This window comes from Mauremys reevesii, linkage group 10, assembly GCF_016161935.1.
Source record: "Mauremys reevesii isolate NIE-2019 linkage group 10, ASM1616193v1, whole genome shotgun sequence".
NCBI classification, from domain to species: domain Eukaryota; kingdom Metazoa; phylum Chordata; order Testudines; family Geoemydidae; genus Mauremys; species Mauremys reevesii.
The window spans coordinates 78,954,083-78,972,967 of NC_052632.1; the positions used below are offsets into that span (position 1 = coordinate 78,954,083).

The 18,885-nt window shown below is 43.0% G+C and overlaps 1 protein-coding gene across 3 annotated transcripts in view; it reads left to right on the plus strand.

Moving 5' to 3' along the window:
- Window positions 1–2,599: 2,599 nt before the first annotated feature.
- The window catches only part of EPN2 (epsin 2), a 63,531-nt gene continuing 47,245 nt past the window's right edge, over window positions 2,600–18,885 (plus strand). For 2 of the 3 annotated variants that reach the window (XM_039492337.1, XM_039492335.1), the window contains exon 1: window positions 3,448–3,573. The gene's annotated coding sequence lies outside the window, so the exon portion shown is untranslated. Of the gene's footprint in view, window positions 2,672–3,447; window positions 3,574–18,885 lie in introns of those variants that run through there. The other variant, XM_039492336.1, reaches the window with a different exon arrangement.

Genomic DNA, 18,885 nt, shown 5'->3' on the forward strand with positions numbered 1-18,885 from the left:
GCACGGAGCTGCTTGTGCACCTCTGCCCAGGAGCCAGACCTGCTGCTGGCTGCTTCTGGGGCACAGTGTGGTCCGCGGTGCTGGGATAGGCAGGAAGCCTGCCTTAGCACCCCCACTGTGCTACTGACTGGGAGCTGCCCAAGGTAAGCCCATGCTCCAATCCCCTGCCCCAGCCCTGAGACCCCCAAACTCAGAGCCCCTTCCAGCACCCCAAACCCCTCATCCCCGGCCCCACTCCAGAGCCTGCACCCCTAACCCAGAGCCCTGACCCCCTCCTGCACCCCACCACCCTGCCCCAGCCCAAAGCCCCCTCCCACTCCCTGAACCCCTCATTCCTGGCCCCACCCTGCAGTCCTCACCCCCACACCCCAACCCTCTGCCCCAGCCCTGAGTTCCTCCCAAACCCCTCATCCCCAGCTCCACTGGGTCGCAGGCATCAACAATTTTCTTCAGATGGGTCGCCAGGAAAAAAGTTTGAAAACCACTGCACTAGACCAGGCTGCCTCTCGGAGCATTTCACTATTTGTGTGATTCAGAGCACATACAGCTCCTTTGTACTGGTCCTGATCTGTCGACCACGAAGGCCAATGGGAGTTTTGCCACTGATGTTGGTGAAAACAGGGTTGGTCCCCAAGTTTGCACTGAAGATTGTGATGGTTGCTGGGAGAACAACACCTTCGACTTGACTTTTGTTCTAAGGTGGGTTGTTGTTTTTTTTAGAATTAGGGGAATTTGGTTCTTGTGAGTGACTAATAGCTGTAGCTGTAGCCAGACACAGAGGAGGCAGAGCCCTGCTAATGCACTTCACTACTGATCTGTACCAGCCCTGGCTCTCTGCTGACCAGAGATCAGAGCCAGTGCTAGGCATAAACAGACTAATTGCTTAGGGCCCCAAGCAGTGCCAGGGGACTCCCATTTGCTTTTCATTATGTATGTGGGGGCCCAAAATATTCCTGCCTAGGACCCCCAATGGGCTAGCACTGCCTTTGCCAGAGATCACCAATTGCCTGGAATTGTTTAATGGTTTGGTGATGAGAACACAGGTCCAAAGAGGACTAAAATGAGACTTCTAAATTCCTTGGACCTGTAATCCTGGGCAAGGATTATTCTCAGAAGTGAGAGTCAGGTGCTTTAACCCCCTTACGTTGCTCGGCACATATTTAGACAACTGTTGAAGCACCTTGAGCATTTCCTCAAGTGAGCTGCCATCACAATAATCAGGGGTCGTGACCATACATTTGTCTCCTTTCAGCTCCATTAATAGAAGCTTCTTATTGTGATTCTGAACTCTTTCCAGATGCATAACACCATTAGTTTGTACTGACTAACTCAGCACAGGAAAAGGAAGATCATGTGGATTTATCCACAACTCCATGTATACAGATTCTATGCTAGTCAACTAAGCACCTGCCCTGCCCTCCCACCAGACACCCAGGACCTCACCCACCCAGTGGCCAGCCATGAACTGCTTAGCTTTAAAAATAAACCATGGGGTGGGCTCTCTTCCCCTTGCCAATTCCGTTCTTCCTCCCTAGTTGATGAAATCCTTGAGACCGTCTCCCAGTTAGTTGAGTTGCTAAAACCCTCTGGAATTCCTGGCAGACATCCCCAGTGCTTTGAACCACCCAGCTGCCCAGCCTTTCATTCCCAGATGTGCTATGTGGGTTAACAGAAGTCTGTCTGATATCCTGCATATCTTCCTTCACCCAATGCACTGCAAATACCAGAGCTGTCCTTGCATGCTTGTAGCATCTGGAAATAGAACTTATGACCTTCAGCTCCCAAAATATGGGCCTCTCGCCCAGGGATCTAGGAGCTCGGCCAGGCCAGGGAACTGACACAGACATGAAGGCTGTGTCTACACTAGAACTTTCTTCCTCTGAGTTCCCACTGGTGCAGTGTCACAGGGAATAGAGCTAGTGTTTTAACCTAGCTCAGAGCAGGTCCAGATGGCATTGTGAGGAATGATGGTGGCTGCCGGTGCCTTGTCTCCACTAGCCCTCCATCAGTGGGCAATATGAAGGGAAAAGTCCAGTGTACACGAACAGATTTGATATAATTCCATCCATTGGTGGGATATGGACACCACAGCACTAAAAAAAATAAGAATTCATGTAAAAGAACAGAGCCCCGGCCCCTGCTTTTAATTAACAAACAATATTCTCAGAGCTGTTCCACTTGGAAGGGTCTCCTGAGGTCAAGGATGTTACTGATACACAACCTTATCACAATTCAGGTTGTTTTGGTGTTTGCTGCACTAGAGACAAAGGGGCAGGGAACAAAAATCATTTTTTTTCTCCCCCCCAACTGAAAAAAAGGAGGAAATTTGGTCAGCGGAAAAAGATTTGTTTTCAAGTCCCTGGGGTGGGGGCAGGGAGTGGAGGGGAGAGGGGAGAGATTTGTGGTGAGTGGGGACTGTTTGGCTGGGTGATTTTCAGTCACTCCTGGGAGTGGGTGTGGTAGAGTTTGGGGAGGGGAACTAAGAACTGTGGTGGTTTTCGGTCACTCCCCTGGCAGGGTGGGGCTGTCAGGATGTGACAGTCTGTGGGAGTGACATTTGTAATGTCTTCTTGGAGCACACACAACAAAATCCTTCCTCACACGAGGGAGACTGTTAAAAATCTGCCTTGAAGCTACTGCCATACATGGCCCTTGGGGGACATCCCGCCAGGTGAGTGTACTTCCATGATGATGGGGAGCTAGGGTAGGACCCTGGGGTGAGCCACCTACTGCGGTGGGAAAGGGGAGATGGACTCTTGGCTCTTTAAGGGAGTTGGGGATTGGGGAGCTGTGTGTGAGGAGGGGTTAGGGTGGGGGGAGGTCAGAGCTGGGTGCCCTGAGGAAGGAGAGACTTCGATTTGCTGTGGTCTCGGGGGGAAATTTCGAAGCCTGTCTGCAAAATGACTGGGTTCCCCCTCCCCAATCTGTGCATTAACAGAGTGGGATCCCTGGGAAGGGAGAGGGGCTGGGATTTCCAAATCCCGCTCCCCCCCAAAAGGGGGGGGGGGAAGAGAGAGGCTGTGATTTCCACACACCCTCCCAAAAGAAGGGGCTGTGCCTGTGATTTCCACCCCCCCCAAGGGGGCAGAGGGCCTGGGATTTCCATGCACCCCCCAAAAGAGAGGAGAGGGTCTGTGACCCCCCCAAAAGAGGGGAGAGGGTCTGTGATCCCCCCCAAAGAGGGTCTGATTTTCACCTCACCCCAAAAGGGTGAGAGGGTCTGTGATTTCCACCCCTCCCCCCAAAGAGGGGGAGGGGGTCCGTTACCCCCCTCCCCCCATGTACAGTGAGCGCCCCCCCATGGGCTCGGGGAGGGGAGGGGCCAAGGCGGCGGTTCTTTGGCCGCGCGGCTCCGCCTTCCGCTCTCCGCGCTCGCGCCCGCGCGTTCCCGCGGGGAGGGCGGCCTCGGGGACGCGCCCGGGAGTCGGGAGCCTCTACCCCCGCCTCCCTCCCCCAGCCGCCGCCATGTTGGATGGTGCGTGTGGGTGTCAAAGCCAGCCAGAGGCGGCGGCGGCGGCCGGGCAGCCAGACCCCCGGGCTCCGCTCCCAGCCCCGCGGCGGAGGCGGCAGCAGGTCAGCCAGGAGCCGGGCGCTGAGGGGCCCCCCGCTGTCCCGGGCATGGGGGCAGCTCCCCGCCCCCCGGGGTGATGGATGGGGGCAGCTCCGGGGGGCTGGGAAGGGAGCAGGGGGCTTAGCTGCCTTGGCTGAGGGGGTTCGGGTGTCTGTGGAGGGGGGCTGAGGGGCGTGAGTCCGGGGGGCAGGGCTGTGTCTCTGAAGGGGGGGGTGCGGGGTGTTTGATGGGGAGCTGGGGGTTTGGGGGTGTATCTGGAGGGGAGGTTTGGGGGTTCAGCGTGTTGGGAGGGGGCATTTTTTGGGGGGGTCTGGGGATGAGGGGGTAGGGGTGTGTATCTGGAAGTGGGGGAGGTTTTGGGGTATAGGGTGTTTGGGGCAGTTTGAGGGGGATTTGGGGATGAGGGGGTAGGGGTGTGTATCTGGAAGTGGGGGAGACTTTTGGGGTATAGGGTGTTTGGGGCAGTTTGAGGGGGATTTGGGGATGAGGGGGTAGGGGTGTGTATCTGGAAGTGGGGAGGTTTGTGGGTATAGGGTGTTTGTGGGGAATTTGGGGATGAGGGGGTAGGGGTGTGTATCTGGAAGTGGGGGAGGTTTTGGGGTATAGGGTGTTTGGGGCAGTTTGAGGGGGATTTGGGGATGAGGGGGTAGGGGTGTGTATCTGGAAGTGGGGGAGACTTTTGGGGTATAGGGTGTTCGGGGCAGTTTGGGGAGATCTGGGGATTATGGGGTGTATTTGGAGGGAGGAGGTTGTGGGGTGTGGCTGGTTGGGGGAGGTTTGGGTGGGAGGTTAGGGGCTCAGTGTGTCCGGGGGTCAGTTTGGGGGTATGGGTGTGTATTTGGAGAGGGCAGGTTGTGCGTATTCTGGGGGGAGGTTGGTGTTTTGTGTGTGTGTGTGTGTGTCTGGAGAGCAGTGGTGGTGCCTAAGGGTGTGAGTGGGATGTACTGTATGTAGCTCTGGGCCTGGAGGGTGTGTGTGTGGGGTGGGGGAAAGAGTGTTGGTGTTGAGGGAGGTCTGCAGTTTGTGGGGGTAATTGTAGGGTTTGTCTGAATGTCATGAATGCCCTTTGGGTTCTCAGTAGCCATTGTTGTCTCAGTTAGGATGGTAACAACAACTAGTTCCCATCATGGCAGCTAAGTCTGTGATCACAGATTTCAGACTTGGAAGAGCATTTCTAGGATTAGCCAGAGTCTTTATTACTAGGGAAATTATTTTCTTACAGTTTTCCTTTTGTGGTGTAACATATATTGTGGTACTGATTAAAAACTGCCTGAAGGGATTCAACATAAACCAAAAAGTTTGGAGCCTCTGTTTCCATCTGCATATGCCACAAAGCAAACTTCATGTTTCAAATTTACCTGGCTACAGGTTTCACTTGAATTTTGTTGGGTTAACTTCACATCAGTTTACTCCATTTAAAAAAAAATTCTCAAGTTTTGGAGACAAGTTTTGAAAACTGTATTTTGTTTTCCAAAGTAGATGTATGAATAATATCAAATGTGGCACCAGTATAATATTTTTCTAGATAGACTGGTATCAAAGGTGTTGAGTGTTGTCCTCCCTCTCCTCCCCCAGTTTTGGTGGACTTGCTGCTGCAGATTAGTTGTAGGTAGTCAGTGTGCATAGTTAGCTGTGCTTGAACTATGTTAAATCTTATTATTGTCATTTAAATAAAGGATTATTGCATATTAGCAATGATGAAAGTCTCTTAGGTCAGAAGTGTGGGTTTTATATATATATATATATAGAGAGAGAGAGTGTTGATATTATTGATTGATAATTTGTTTCTGGTAGCACTAACAGTGTGCTATGTGTTTTCCACTTAGTCACATAAAGTGTAAAATTAGTTACTATTGTGGTTTTCTTTTCAACTCTTTGAGAAACTGATATTATTCTTGTATTTTCAGCAAAGGTATACATTGTTTATTTTAGTATCACTGTTTGCTCTGACTCTTCAGATATATTGCAGACATCATGAATTGTGTAAACTGGGGCTTCTGGCTCAGGATGCTAGTCATTCTGATTCTTTTAGTTTGAGCTTTGCGTAATGATTATCTGCCCAAACATGTTTTTCTTTTATGGTAATATGGAGCTTCTTTTGGATGTTTCTATACTGCGTAAAATATGGCAGAACATGGTCTTAGAAAATTGGGATGTTAGAACACAGTAAAATGTAAAACTTTGCATGCAAAGTTTTACCTTTTTTAGACTACAGCTTAGTTTGGGCAAAATAGAAAAAGGTAAATCTTTTGTAATCCTTTTTCTGTAATGGATGAATACGGTCATTACACTCCTCCTTCCTAAATGCTATGTTTTCAACTCATTTTGCGATAAATTATTTTCAGACAAACTCAGATGTCCTCATTTCTTTTGATCTTAAATGTTCGTTGCATTGGCTTTTCATACAGAAGAGCACTAACATATACCAGTGAATGGTCAAAAGTTTTAGCTGTTGGTAAACCAGGCTGACGAATTTTCAAGTATAGATCAATATTTTAATGATGTTTTCAAAGTTACCAAGGTTTAAACTATCCCTAAATATGAATGTCCCTAGGTTAGCTAGATTTCATACCAGCAGGAAAGCATTGTGATCAAGTTGGCACCTGGTTCCAACGTAGGAACCGTTGCAGACTGTGAGTTGCCTGACTGATATATAATAAAGTAAATAGAAGCATACACTAATATGGAATATCATATCCTACACCTCTACCTCGATATAAAGCGACCCGATATAACACAAATTCGGATACAATGTGGTAAAGCAGTGCTCTGGGCGGGTAGGGCTGCGCACTCCGGTGGATCAAAGCAAGTTCAATATAACACGGTTTCACCTATAAATCGGTAAGATTTTTTGACTCCCGAGGACAGCATTATATCGAGGTAGAGGTGTATATGGTGTTACATAGCAAAGATAAGAGATTATTTTAAGCCAGTTTTAAAGATACTGACAAATGAAAACAAATGTTAAGATTTGTAATGGTCACTGCCAGGCTTTTATTAAATATAATTTAATAAAGATTTTAGGATAAATTATAATCTACAGAAAAAACAACAACCCCTCAGCCTTCCAAAACCATAGTTACAGAATGCCACCTACTCTCTTGGCCGAGCCGCTGGTAGAAAATCCAGTGTGTCTGGCTTGTATGAGTACAGTAATGCTGTCTTTCTGCTTTGCCTTGTTTTGATGTGGATAGGAAAGGTATCAAAATGTACTAGTATCCTGCTGTCTTAAGTGCTTCAAAGAGCAGGATTTTAGTATATTTCAATACCTTGCCAGCTCATAAGAATGCAACAGGCACAAGTAGAGAGGAACAATGTGCATGCTATTGTAAAACAAAATGAATAGGTCTAATTTTATGCCTCCCAACCTTGATGATGTCCTTTTATTGGGCTATAGCATCAGTGAGTGCTGCATAGTATACTTAAAAACTCCCAGAATTCATGATTTTTGGGTTGCTGGTATAAGATTACTTTTCCTGTTCTGTGAAAAAAGAATATTTTCAAGCCACGCACTTGTTAGACAGTATGTGAATTCAATGATCACAGCTTTCTTGATCCTGCCCTAAAATACAGTTTTAAAAATTGAGCCCATTAGCAAAGGGGGCAGCATGGGTGAAAAATAAGCAAGCACCAACTTTTTTTGTTCTGGTATTCTATTGCAGTTGTAATGGATTCAGAGCTCTAGGTTTCAGTTGGCTTTATTAGATAATGTTTCTAAAGTGTTGATAAATGGAGAGATTAGAAGTTTAGTTAATCTCACAAAGTTAGTTAAAAATTCCATTAGAAAGGTGGCTTTTACAACCCATCCATTGAGCTGCTCTCCTCAACAAGACTGATCTAAGTAAAAGGGCTCCTTTTAAACATTGTTTATCAATTTATTGAAATGACAAACTGATAAAAGAAATGTAAATATTGGTATTTTGTCCATATCTCGAAGCTTAAATGTTTATCAACATTTGCTTTTAAAAAGCACACCAACTTAAAAAAAAATTGGGCAAAATATTTTCAGATTGAAGCCTTACTAGTGTTACAAGTAACTCTTTAGGGTTTGTCTACATTTGAAAGGTAATTTGGATTAAAGTAGGTTATGAATTTTTGAAGTGCATTAGCTATTCCTGAATAATTCTGTGTATAGACAATCTTAGAGAAGCATAATTGAAAGATTAGAGGGAAGAATTCTCTATCTTTTCAATTTGTTCACTTTGTGCATTTGGCAGCACTGTGTGCATGGTCAGTTTAATTTTTGCCCCATAGCATTAGCTATTTTCCCCTTGTTAGTACTGATTTTTTACACATCGACTGATGAGAGACTATTACAAGTCATAGGCAAATGTGATTTTGTAAAATCATAAACATTGATGTGAGAACTTAGGCATATGTAATACCTAAAATTACTTTTTTAACACCACGTTTCAAGTGGTTTCCCTTTAACTGTAAGTAACTTACATGTCTGAGCTGTGATCCTGCAAACTTTCATATGTGCTCAAATTTACTCACATGTAAAGTGAAATGTATACAAGTGTTTGCATGATTGGGGCCCGGGTAAATAGAGACAATTTAATGTTATGAACTATTTTTGTGTGTTTCCAGATTGCTTTGCAGTTGTGGATCCAGTAATATTTTAATTTTTATTGTAGTCCATCTTTACAGTGTTTTTATGTAGAAAGATACTTGTCAAACATACGGATCAATTTATTAACTATATAATACATACCCCCAAATTGTGAGGATTTCCTTCTAAATATTATGTAATATATTAAAAGCATAAACAGTTTGAACTGGTTAAGTCTCTTAAGTAATATTCTCTGGATCCCTCCTAATAGCATCCTAGCTTCCGGGTGGTGATAGGCACATAGAGCTGAACAGTCCAAAGTCTAACACAGTTCATTTTCCTAGATATATAACATTTTGTTTTCATCAAAATAAATCTTCTCAAGTTTTAGAAATGTCTGTTTTCCTTGAGCTTCTTAATATTTGTTGGTCTCAATTCCCGTATTAGACTTCTTCCTCTGATGTTGCACTATTCTCCCTGTAGATTGTCAGCTGCTCCTTTCTGTGCTCCCAATGCTGCTTTTGTAGCTAGTTTTATTAGAGTTGCCTGCAGCTGCCGAGTCCCCTGAAATGTAGGTTTATTTTAATAAATACAGAATGTTGCGAAGCATAGTAAGTATAGGATGGCTTTGCTCCAGAAGCCATACTGTAGGAGGAGTTCTTGAGTTGAATCAACTCCCAGACAGACAGAGTAGGGTACAAAAAGATTTTATTGTCTTTGTTCAAAATCTCCTATTCCTTCTACTTCTTTGGCCTCCACAATCATACCATATCTTGTACAGTTGGATACATATATGTGTTTTTTGAATTGTATTAATGTTTGACACCTGAACGAGTTCTGGTATGCTTTTTCCTCTTCCTGTAAACTTCATCACCCTAAGCATCTAGATCCAAAGTCTTGACAGAAATCCTCTCTCATGGTACCCTACAATAAGTGTACTTATCTGCACATTAAGGGGCTATGTTTAATTTTTCTAGCCTGTAGCACAGCATTTGGGGTTTTTTATATCAATGCATTCACTGTTAGCAACTATCGAAACTCTTTTGCTAGATTGTCTTAGATTCTATTTATCATTTTACTGCACTCAAAAGTGTGCTAGGCACCTCCCTAAGATGTTGCATCTTTTCTTCTATCAGGTTGGTAAATCTGCAAGTCAGTTTGCATTGTTAGGAGTCCAATGTGGTGATAGTTAAATGCAGGGTCACTTTTACCATGTGTGTGATTCTAGAAGTGACTGTATAAAGATAGACGTGGAGCCTGAGGATCTTGGAGAATATGACACATCTCCATCTTTTAGATCTGAAGAAATGCCCCCCCCCCCCCCCAACATTTAATTCACCTAATTACTTTATGACCCCACTCCTCATTTTGACCTAATAAGCTTTTCCTCCAAATTCTCCAGATATTCTCTTACATAACTTAGTTTTAGAAACCACTACATTATCAGTCTTAAGTGTTTCGGCAGCTGAACATAAAAAGGAAAATAAGAGCATTTATGTCCCTTGGGCCTGTTCTATTTGGCTGTTAGTTACCCACTCTGAAAGACTTCTCTATGATTTGTTGTATCTGTATTAGCCTAAAATAGCATCAAGGATGGCATATAATCATGATATTTAAATTCTTCTTGTTGTTTCTTTACTGCATTAGAAATCTTAATTTTGAGACTTATGGTCAGTTATGTAGTTTTCTGAACATTTTCAAGTGCTATAGTGTTAGAACAAACAACATTTTAAGTAGGATCTTTGCAGAGAATTGTATAATCTAAGTACAGCTGTTCCTGACTGTTTAAATCACTTCCGCACACTTAAATAAAAATGTCTCATTTACTGTTTCTTGTCTGTGTTTTTGTCAATTGCAATTCATCCCACTCTGAGTTTGTTTTGTAACTTAATAACTTTTATCCTAATTGTGCAACCCTTATTCATTCTGGTGAGCAATTACCCTCACAAATAGTTCTTTTAACTTCCGTGGTACCACTCACACATGAGTAATTGCTCACCACCTTGAGTATGGATTGCACAATTCACAATTGAGACCTTTATTTGCAAGGGGTGTACTACTAAAAATTCAAAGTAATTGATTTATGCAGGTCTTCTATTCAACGAGGAAGGGCAAACTAAAGTGTTTTAAAGTTGGCTTCCTTTCAGATTTTTGTCTCCCAAATTCTAATAGTGTGATATCTGAGGTGGCTTCTTTCTTCTTGAATCAGTTCTTAATCTATTTACATTTTCTGCCGTGGACTCCGCACACAAGAAGTATTCAAGAAATGTCTAAAAGCACACTACATGATGTGGCTGAACTTCGTTTTTTTCTGAGTTATTGCTCTTAGGGACAGTAAATAGCCATTCTTGATCTTTAATATTTTTATCCTGATTTTATATTTTTATGTCTACCCTCCTCCCTCAGACACATGCATAGTGACATACTCTAATTTCTTACTTTTGCGGGTAGAAAGCCTGCCCTGATTTGTGCAGTTGTGTATGTCATTAGCTGGGCAAAAGCAGCATTAGCTAGCACCTGGGTGAACAGAAGCTTTGCCTTTATCCTTATTTTCTTAAGGGTGCTATTGTTTGAAGCAGCAGTGATTCTCCAGGCAGCTTCTGTTGCCTCAGTTGTTTTCTCTCTCTTTCTCCCCCCCCTCCGCCCCCAAAATGTTCAACGCTATCTGGGCAGGGGCAAGGCTTGCACCAACAAGAAGGCAGAATTAGGAGAGGGTAGGTTGGAGGCCTCTAACCATATAAAATTAATGTCAAAATAATTTTAAAAGATCAAGATTGGCCATTCATTAATCCTGATTTTCACTTCTAAACATGAGTATAACAGTACTTTCAATATGGCTATTTTCTCTGTTAAATGTCTGTGGAGAAGGTGATCTGTCATAGGAATATATGTAAAGGAAAGCAGTGAAATAATTACTTGAAATCCAGAACTTTCAAGCTTTTAATTATTCCGATAACTAACTAATAAGCAAAGCACTTCGCTAGCTTGTGATATTGCAGGAGTGTGAATAGGAATGGCTGTTTGCGAAGATGGGGAGATGTATGAATCTTACATCTACCCATCAAGTCAGACTAATAGAATTTTTGTGAGTCTTAAAAGGACGGGTGTCCAGGTATTTCATCATTTAAAAAAATGTTCTCTGCATAATAACCAGTTGGAAGTATGCAACTGACATCTGTTCTCTTATTTACCAAAATATTTTCCTCCTAAAGCATGAACTGGCTTATTTTATGCTTGCTAACTAGTGTTGTGTTTCATGCACTGACTTTTTAAAAGGCTTTGAAGCATTTGTTATGGGGGTCGGAAATAATTAATTTTTGTTGTTTTGTAAAGTTCACATAAGTTAAACGTTCAGTTTTACTAACTTTAGTGCATTTCCCGGAAAGTAAAGATAATGCCTTAGTTGGTATGTTTGTAGATTAACAATGAAGTAGTTGCCAAGTACCCTTCTCATTAGGACTGTGCAAATGTAGACCAGAAATCATTAGTTAACACTTTAACCATTACTTCTGAGAATTTCTGTAGTGCACTCCCATCTGTTTTAATACACATGATAGCTGCGTGCTGCTCAAAAGATCCAGAAGGTTGTTTGTTTTCATTGCTGTAAACTTTGATTTACAGGGTGCAGCCCGCTTTTTTGGGGCACTTTTTGCAAAGTAAGAGGAACTGTTTTATCAACATTATAAATCATTTTATTAGGGTGGCACTTTAATATGAGTTATTTTTTGTGCTTAAGTTCTTATATAAATTCAGTATGAGTATGGAATATGCAAATATTCTTAAATTGATTTCTGCCTTATTTTCAGAATTTACGATTGTATTGGAATTGAAGTTTTAAACCTTTCTGTGATTGTTTAAAAGTTTGGAACACACCAAAATTTATTGAATTTTTAAAATTAAGAGAAGGATTGGGCAAAATCACTTTTTAAATACTCCACTACAGAGAATGTCTAGGTATCATCAACGAGCAGCTATTTGGGTGTAATGTTTAAAATTTACAAATTGACTAATTTATGAAGTATTGGGAATTTGATAGACTAAAATGCTATTTTCAACTGATGGTTAAAATGATTTCTTAGCGTAACTGGTTCAGTTAAGCAGACTGAAAAGTATAATTAGGAGTTAACATAGCTGTAGTTTAACTGTTTTAATTTCATGAAGATATGAATTTACTATGCCTTCAAGAAAGCATTTTACCCCTGCTTTCAAAAGTCAGAGCATGTCATATAATTTGGCATGCATAATATTAAGAAATATACTGCCTGGTGGTAATTCTATACTTCTATGTTGAAAGCAGATTTTTGAAGGATGTAGAGTAGGATTGTTCTATGGGCTGCTTTTAATACCTATTTTTGTTTTTTTTTAAATATTTTTCAGTTTATGACCCCAATCCATTAGAATGCTTAAGCATATGCTTAACTTAAAGCATATGAGTAGTCCTGTTGACTTGGGACTACTGACATGCTTAAAGGTAAGTACTTTGCTGGATTGGGGCCTGTGTCATTATCTTGGGTAATGATTTAAAATGGCTAAAATAAAATAACATATACTTGAGTATTCTGAATTCAGCAGTGGATTTTGTTCTATATACCCAAACATGCAAACTGGTCTGAATGCTACAGGATAGTTCAGCCAGTCTTCTTTTAACCTTTCCTGGTCTGTTGGCAAAGTTTGAGTCTTGTGCAGTCCTTTTTTATTCTTCTGAAATCGTATCCACTAACTTTTCTATGCAGAGGTTTCTTTCTTTTTTTTAAAAATGACTTGGAGGATAGGGAAGGGAAGCCTTGTGCTGTTTTCTATGACAGCGCTGCATACATGAAACCTTTGTCAGAAACATTTTTGGGGATTTTTAACATTAAAAATTCAGACTGAAAGTCTAGCAGTTGGGAGGGAAAAGGATTTTCAGTTAGGGCTTTTGTCTACGCTAGAAATCTGTACTGTGTACACTATAGTTAAAGCAGTACAACCCCCCTTGTGTGAACGCAGTTATATTGGTATAAAGGAGCTTTATACTGGCATAGCTATTCCTGTAAGCGAAGGGGAATAACTTTATCAATGTGTCATCTTTATAGCAGTATAGTTGTATTCACCCTAGGACTTTTACAAGAATAACCAAAAAAATCAGTCCTAACTGACATAGTATCAGAGGGGTAGCCGTGTTAGTCTGGTTCTGTAGAAGCAGCAAAGAATCCTGTGGCACCTTATAGACAGACGTTTTGCAGCATGAGCTTTCGTGCATCCGAAGAAGTGGGTATTCACCCACGAAAGCTCATGCTGCAAAACGTCTGTTAGTCTATAAGGTGCCACAGGATTCTTTGCTGCTAACTGACATAGTTATACCAGCAAAACTTTTAGGTATACTCCAGGGCTTTTGTTTTGACTCTTCCAAAAAAAAAAACATCTTAAAGCCCCTTTTTATCTTCAGTTCCTAATAAACATGAGATGATGTTAAATGCATGAGGTCCATGAAGATCAATCTCTGCTGGGTTTTGACAAAAATACCTGTTTTAATTATTTTTATTAAAAATAGTGACACTTGTATGGATTTCTCTTCATGGAATACCCAAATAGGAGGGATTTAAGCTCCACCCCCTGCTGACACAACCACTGTTTTCATGCTAAGCAGATGTAATAGCATTCCCCTCTCAATCACACCTTCTTTACTTACAGGTTGCTACATTGTTTTGATTAAAGCTGTTACATTGCTACTCCCAGCCTAGAGGGCAAGGGAGAGGAAAAAACTCATTACAGCTTGGTGTTTAACATATTTGTGGCATTTGTAATGTCACTGTTTCACAGAAAACAGTTTCAAGAGCTGCTGAGGTAATAGGGGTGTGTCAGAAAGGCAAACATCAAGGAGGAATGAAAGTCAGAAGAAAAGTATTTAAAAATATTAGAGGGATTTAAAGACATACATGCTTACATATAAGAGCTGTTAAAAATTTAAAAAGTGTTGGATGTCACCTTTAAACACGTTATTCAGTTAAGATGTGGGAGCTCAAGATGTGACCAACGCAGTCTGTCTACTCCGGCAAGTTTCTGCGCAGTAAAGCAGCTTTCTGCATTGTAACTCCTGAGGTGAACACACTGCCAAGCCACTTAGTGCGCAGAAACTGCACAGTTGCAGCGCTGTTTAAAAAAAGAAAACCCCCCAACGAGAGGCGTGCAGCTTTCTGTGCTGGGAGTACAGCGCCGTGGTGCCAGTGTAGACACCGTGGTTGCACTGTGCTCCAAAGGAGAAGGTTGAATATGATACCTGGACATACACAAATCTTTAACCATCCTGAGACCCTCCCTTCCCCCAAACCTCTCTGGTAGGGTGACCAGATGTCCTGATTTTATAGGGACAGTCCTGATATTTGGGGCTTTTTCTTATTCCCTCCCACCCCTGTCCCAATTTTTCACCCTGTCCTCAGTGCTGATATGGGTTTTTTTTTGTTTTTGTTTCTCTCTCTCCTCCGGTTGTTGTTTTTAATAAAATAATTGTTTTGGTTTGAAAGCAATCTTTATTCCATTAATTGAAAGCAAACAGAGCCCTTCAAAGCAACAGGCAATTTTATTACACCTTCATAGTGCATTGTCTGCACCAATCACAATCACCTCCTAGCATTACAAGCACTGCACTCCCAAACATAGCAACAAATATTAGTGGCTTTCAGCTTCAGATTGCTTTCTCAAGGCATCCCTGATCCTTTTGGCCCCATGCTGCGCCCCTCTAATAGCACTGGTCTCTGGCTGTTCAAATTCAGCCTCCAGGTGCTGAGCCTCAGCAGTCCATCCCTGAGTAAAGCTTTCACTCTTCCCTTCACAAATATTATGGTGCGTACAGCACGCGGCTATAAGCATAGGAATATTGTCATTGGCCAGGTCCAACCTCCCATATAGGTAATGCCAGTGGGCCTTTAAACGGCCAAAAGCACTCTCAGCAGCCATTCTGCACTTGCTCAGCCTGTTGTTGAACCACTCCTTGCTGCTGTCAAGGTGCCCTGTGTATGGTTCATAAGCCACGGCATTAAGGGGTAAGCAGGGTCCCAGGATCTCAGTGGTCATTTCGACTTCCCCTATGGTGATCTTCTGGTCCGAGAAGAAAGTCCCTGCTTGCAGCTTCCTGAACAGGCCAGTGTTCTGAAAGATGCTTGCGTCATGCACCTTTCCAGACCAGCCTGCATTAATGTCCATGAAACACCCACGGTGATCCACAAGGGCCTGGAGAACCATTGAGAAATATCCCTTCTGATTACACTCAGTGACTAGGTGGCCTAGTGCCAGAATTGGAATATATATTCCATCTATCGCCTCTCTGTAGTTAGGGAAGCCCATTTGTGCAGAGCCATCCATAATGTTATGCATGTTGCCCAGAGTTACGGTCTTCTGGAGCAAGATGTGATTAATGTCCCTGCATGCTTCCGTCAACACACGTGCAATGGTCGACTTTCCCACTATGAACTGGTTAGCGACTGATGGGTAGCAGTCTGGAGTAGCCAGCTTCCACAGTGCAATCGCCACGCACTTCTCCAACAACAGGGCAGCTCTCATTCTCGTGTCCTTGCGCCACAGGGCTGGGGCGAGCTCATCACAGTCCCATGAATGTGGCTTTCCTCATCCAAAAGTTCTGCAGCCACTGCTCATCATCCCAGACATGCATGACGATGTGTTCCCACCACTCAGTGCTTGTTTCCTAAGCCCAAAAGCGGCGTTCCATTGTGGTCAGCACCTCCCGTGAATGCCACAAGCAATCTTGTGTTGTAGCTACTACGTGCGGTGAGATCAATGTTGCATTCCTCTTGCCTTTGTAGTTTAAGGAATAATTCCACTGCCACTCATGATGTGTTAGAGTGAGCAGCATACTGGTCAACAGTGCGGGATCCATTCCTGCAGACTAAAGAGACAGAGTGCGCAGTACGCAAACTGTTGAAAGATGGTTCCAAATATGGATGGAAAGACAGGGTTTGCTGGGATACGAAGCAATGCATTATGGGGCATTGGGACAGGACCCAGGATGCCCCATGGCCCCCTCTGCCTTCCCACAACTCTTAGCGGCAGAAGAGGAAGAGATGCTTTGTGGGATAGCTGCCCAGAGTGCACCGCTCCGAATACTGCTGCAAGTGTGAACACGCTATTGTGCAGGCAGCTGACAGCGGCGCTGTAACTCTGCCAGTGTAGACATACTCTCATACACTGAGGCATTGTCTGTGCCAGAGAAGTTCTTGAAAATTTAACCATTCATGCTAATATTGGTTCAGTTTTAGCTGTTTTGACACTGGGAGTGCTAATGTAATCAGCCTGTTGGTTTCTGACACCATTTGCAGTACCATGTTGATTGGTCATCTTGTGAGCTGAGTTAGATGGCATGGTGCTGAAAATGATGCCAGCAGCCACTGGCTGACTACTTTAGTACTTCCAGTTTTTCCCCCAAGAACTTCCCTCGTGTAGACAAGGTTTTACTCTACACAAGGCTATAGATGTGTCCTAAGCTATTATTTATTGAATAAGTGGTGCTGAATCTTTTGTGCATAAGCTGAACTGGTGCTGATATCAGTAAGAGTAAACAGAAATAAGCTCTGCTGAGCACTGCTTTGGAAACTATAGTTAATTCTTGAGGTTGACCTGCAAGAAGTACTCTGTCAAAACCAGGGAAGATCAGACTTGACATTCCTGACATCTGTAAGGTTTTAAAAAAACAGAATAGCCTCTCTTCCGTGCTTTTGTTGGAAGACCTGTCAGGTAATCTTTATACATCCTGAAGAAACACAGAATTCCAATTACTCCTCTCTATTTCCCCCCCCCCCCCCGACCCCTTTCACATCACCTTTAAGACAGTGGCAGTTTTCCATCTTTGACAACCTGTCCTTCCTATTCCCATCCTAATGTTCCACTTGTATGGACAGAGCAACAGTGAATTTAAAGTACTTCTACCTTTCTGTGATGCTAGGTTATGAAACATCAGCAAGTAAGTGTTTATTTTGTTAAGTTTAGCTGCTCTCTTGTGTTTAGAACATTATTAGCATTTAGGAAATACTCTCCTCGTGGTATAGCAAGGAGATTGTCAGTTCATAGCTCTGTAAGATGGATAACACGGACAGATCTGAGAAGGTTGAGTCAAAATCCAAGGCACTGTAACATTTGCAACAGCCTTGTATTAAGGAAACAATGGAGTTCTTGTTTACAAACTGAAACCTCACTTCAATATTTAACAATATCCAATTTAAACATTGACAAGCAGGGAAAGGCATGGTCCCCCATACCCTTTGCAGGTAAATGGACAATGGCAGCTTCTTAAGAGCAGGCTGATGACCCTACTAAGGTAAAAGATGTCATCTGCTGCAGCTCTTTCAAGGATTTGATTGGCATGGAAACACTACCAAGCACTTCAAAGGGGATAACAAAATTGAGGGTGATCTTAATACACCCATTCCCCCTCCTTTAATGAAATGGTTGCTGTCAGCTTAATTCAGAGATGCTGGAATTTTACCAGCTTAAAATGCAGTCAATAACAGGTTCAGCACAATGTTTTTGTACCCACACATTTAGGGGCAGTATTGACTGATTCATAGCCCCTCTGCCAGTAGATGGACATCAATAGGTGAGAGCAGTGCTTCTCAACCTGCAGCCCAATCAGCGCACAACTGTGGCCCATGTGGCATCCTCAGGGTCATAGAAGTAGTATATATATATATATATGTGTGGATGTGACCCACATAACACACAGCTGCGTATGTGGCCCGCAGTGGTAAATAAGTTGAGAATAACTGGGTTAGTCTCCTGTGCGATTTGACTAACTGTAATGGAATGCTCGTGTGGGAGGGGTCTCTAAGCAAAAGAGTAAAATGTCCAAAAAGCACAAGAGCAAGCTTGACTACCCCTTCCTCAGCTGAGGAAGGGGCAGAGCTCATTCAGAGAAAGAGGAATCTGACAAATCTGTGATTAAGAGAATAATTAACACTCTGGGAGAGTCTCCAGAACAAGAGGAAGAGAGTGAAAGAGAACTTTTTTTTTTTAAAATAAAAAAGGCTTCATGCTTTTCCATTCCTTACTCTTCCTCCTTATCCTGTCAGTTGTGGTCAGCAGCTCTTGTTCTTCATGCCTAAGCTTTCTTGTCAAAGGAGTCCTCTAAGTTGACATCATTGACCTACCCACGCCTACTGTGGGGGGTTAGGTCAACCTATCTATGTTACATGGGGCACAACATTTTTCACAGCTGAGTGATGTAGCTAGGCTGATCTAATTTTTAGGTGTAGACCAGGCCTTATCTTCACTACAGAGTCAGCCTGGGCTTTTACGCAGGTGCTGCTGCCAACCCAACTCCTGCTCACAAATACAGTCCTCTGGCTTGAGTTTGGTAGTGCTTTATGCTCTGCATTTTAGGATGGGCCAGGTCAGAAGGAGTTACTTTGACGAATAAAAGCTGCTGCTCTTCTCCATACCTGTATGGTATGAAGCAGTTGAACTGGGTGAAGGAAATCTAAAACTCAGAGTGTATAGTTAGACAGGCTGAATTGATTCCTGCTGGATTTTTAATTGAATTTTGTGCTTGTGAAAGATATTAGATTGTAAACCCAGGAGATTGTAGTCCCCAGTATACACAAGACAAGATATTTCAAAAGTGACTAGTGATTTTGGGGTGTCTCAAGTTTTGGGTGCCTTAAAAGGAATCTGATTCTCAGTGCTAGGTACTTTCTGAAAATGGGGCCCCTTTATAGTGTCAAGTTGGGCTCCCAAAATCTCTCTTCACCTTTGAAAACTTTGATCAGGGTGGGATGTA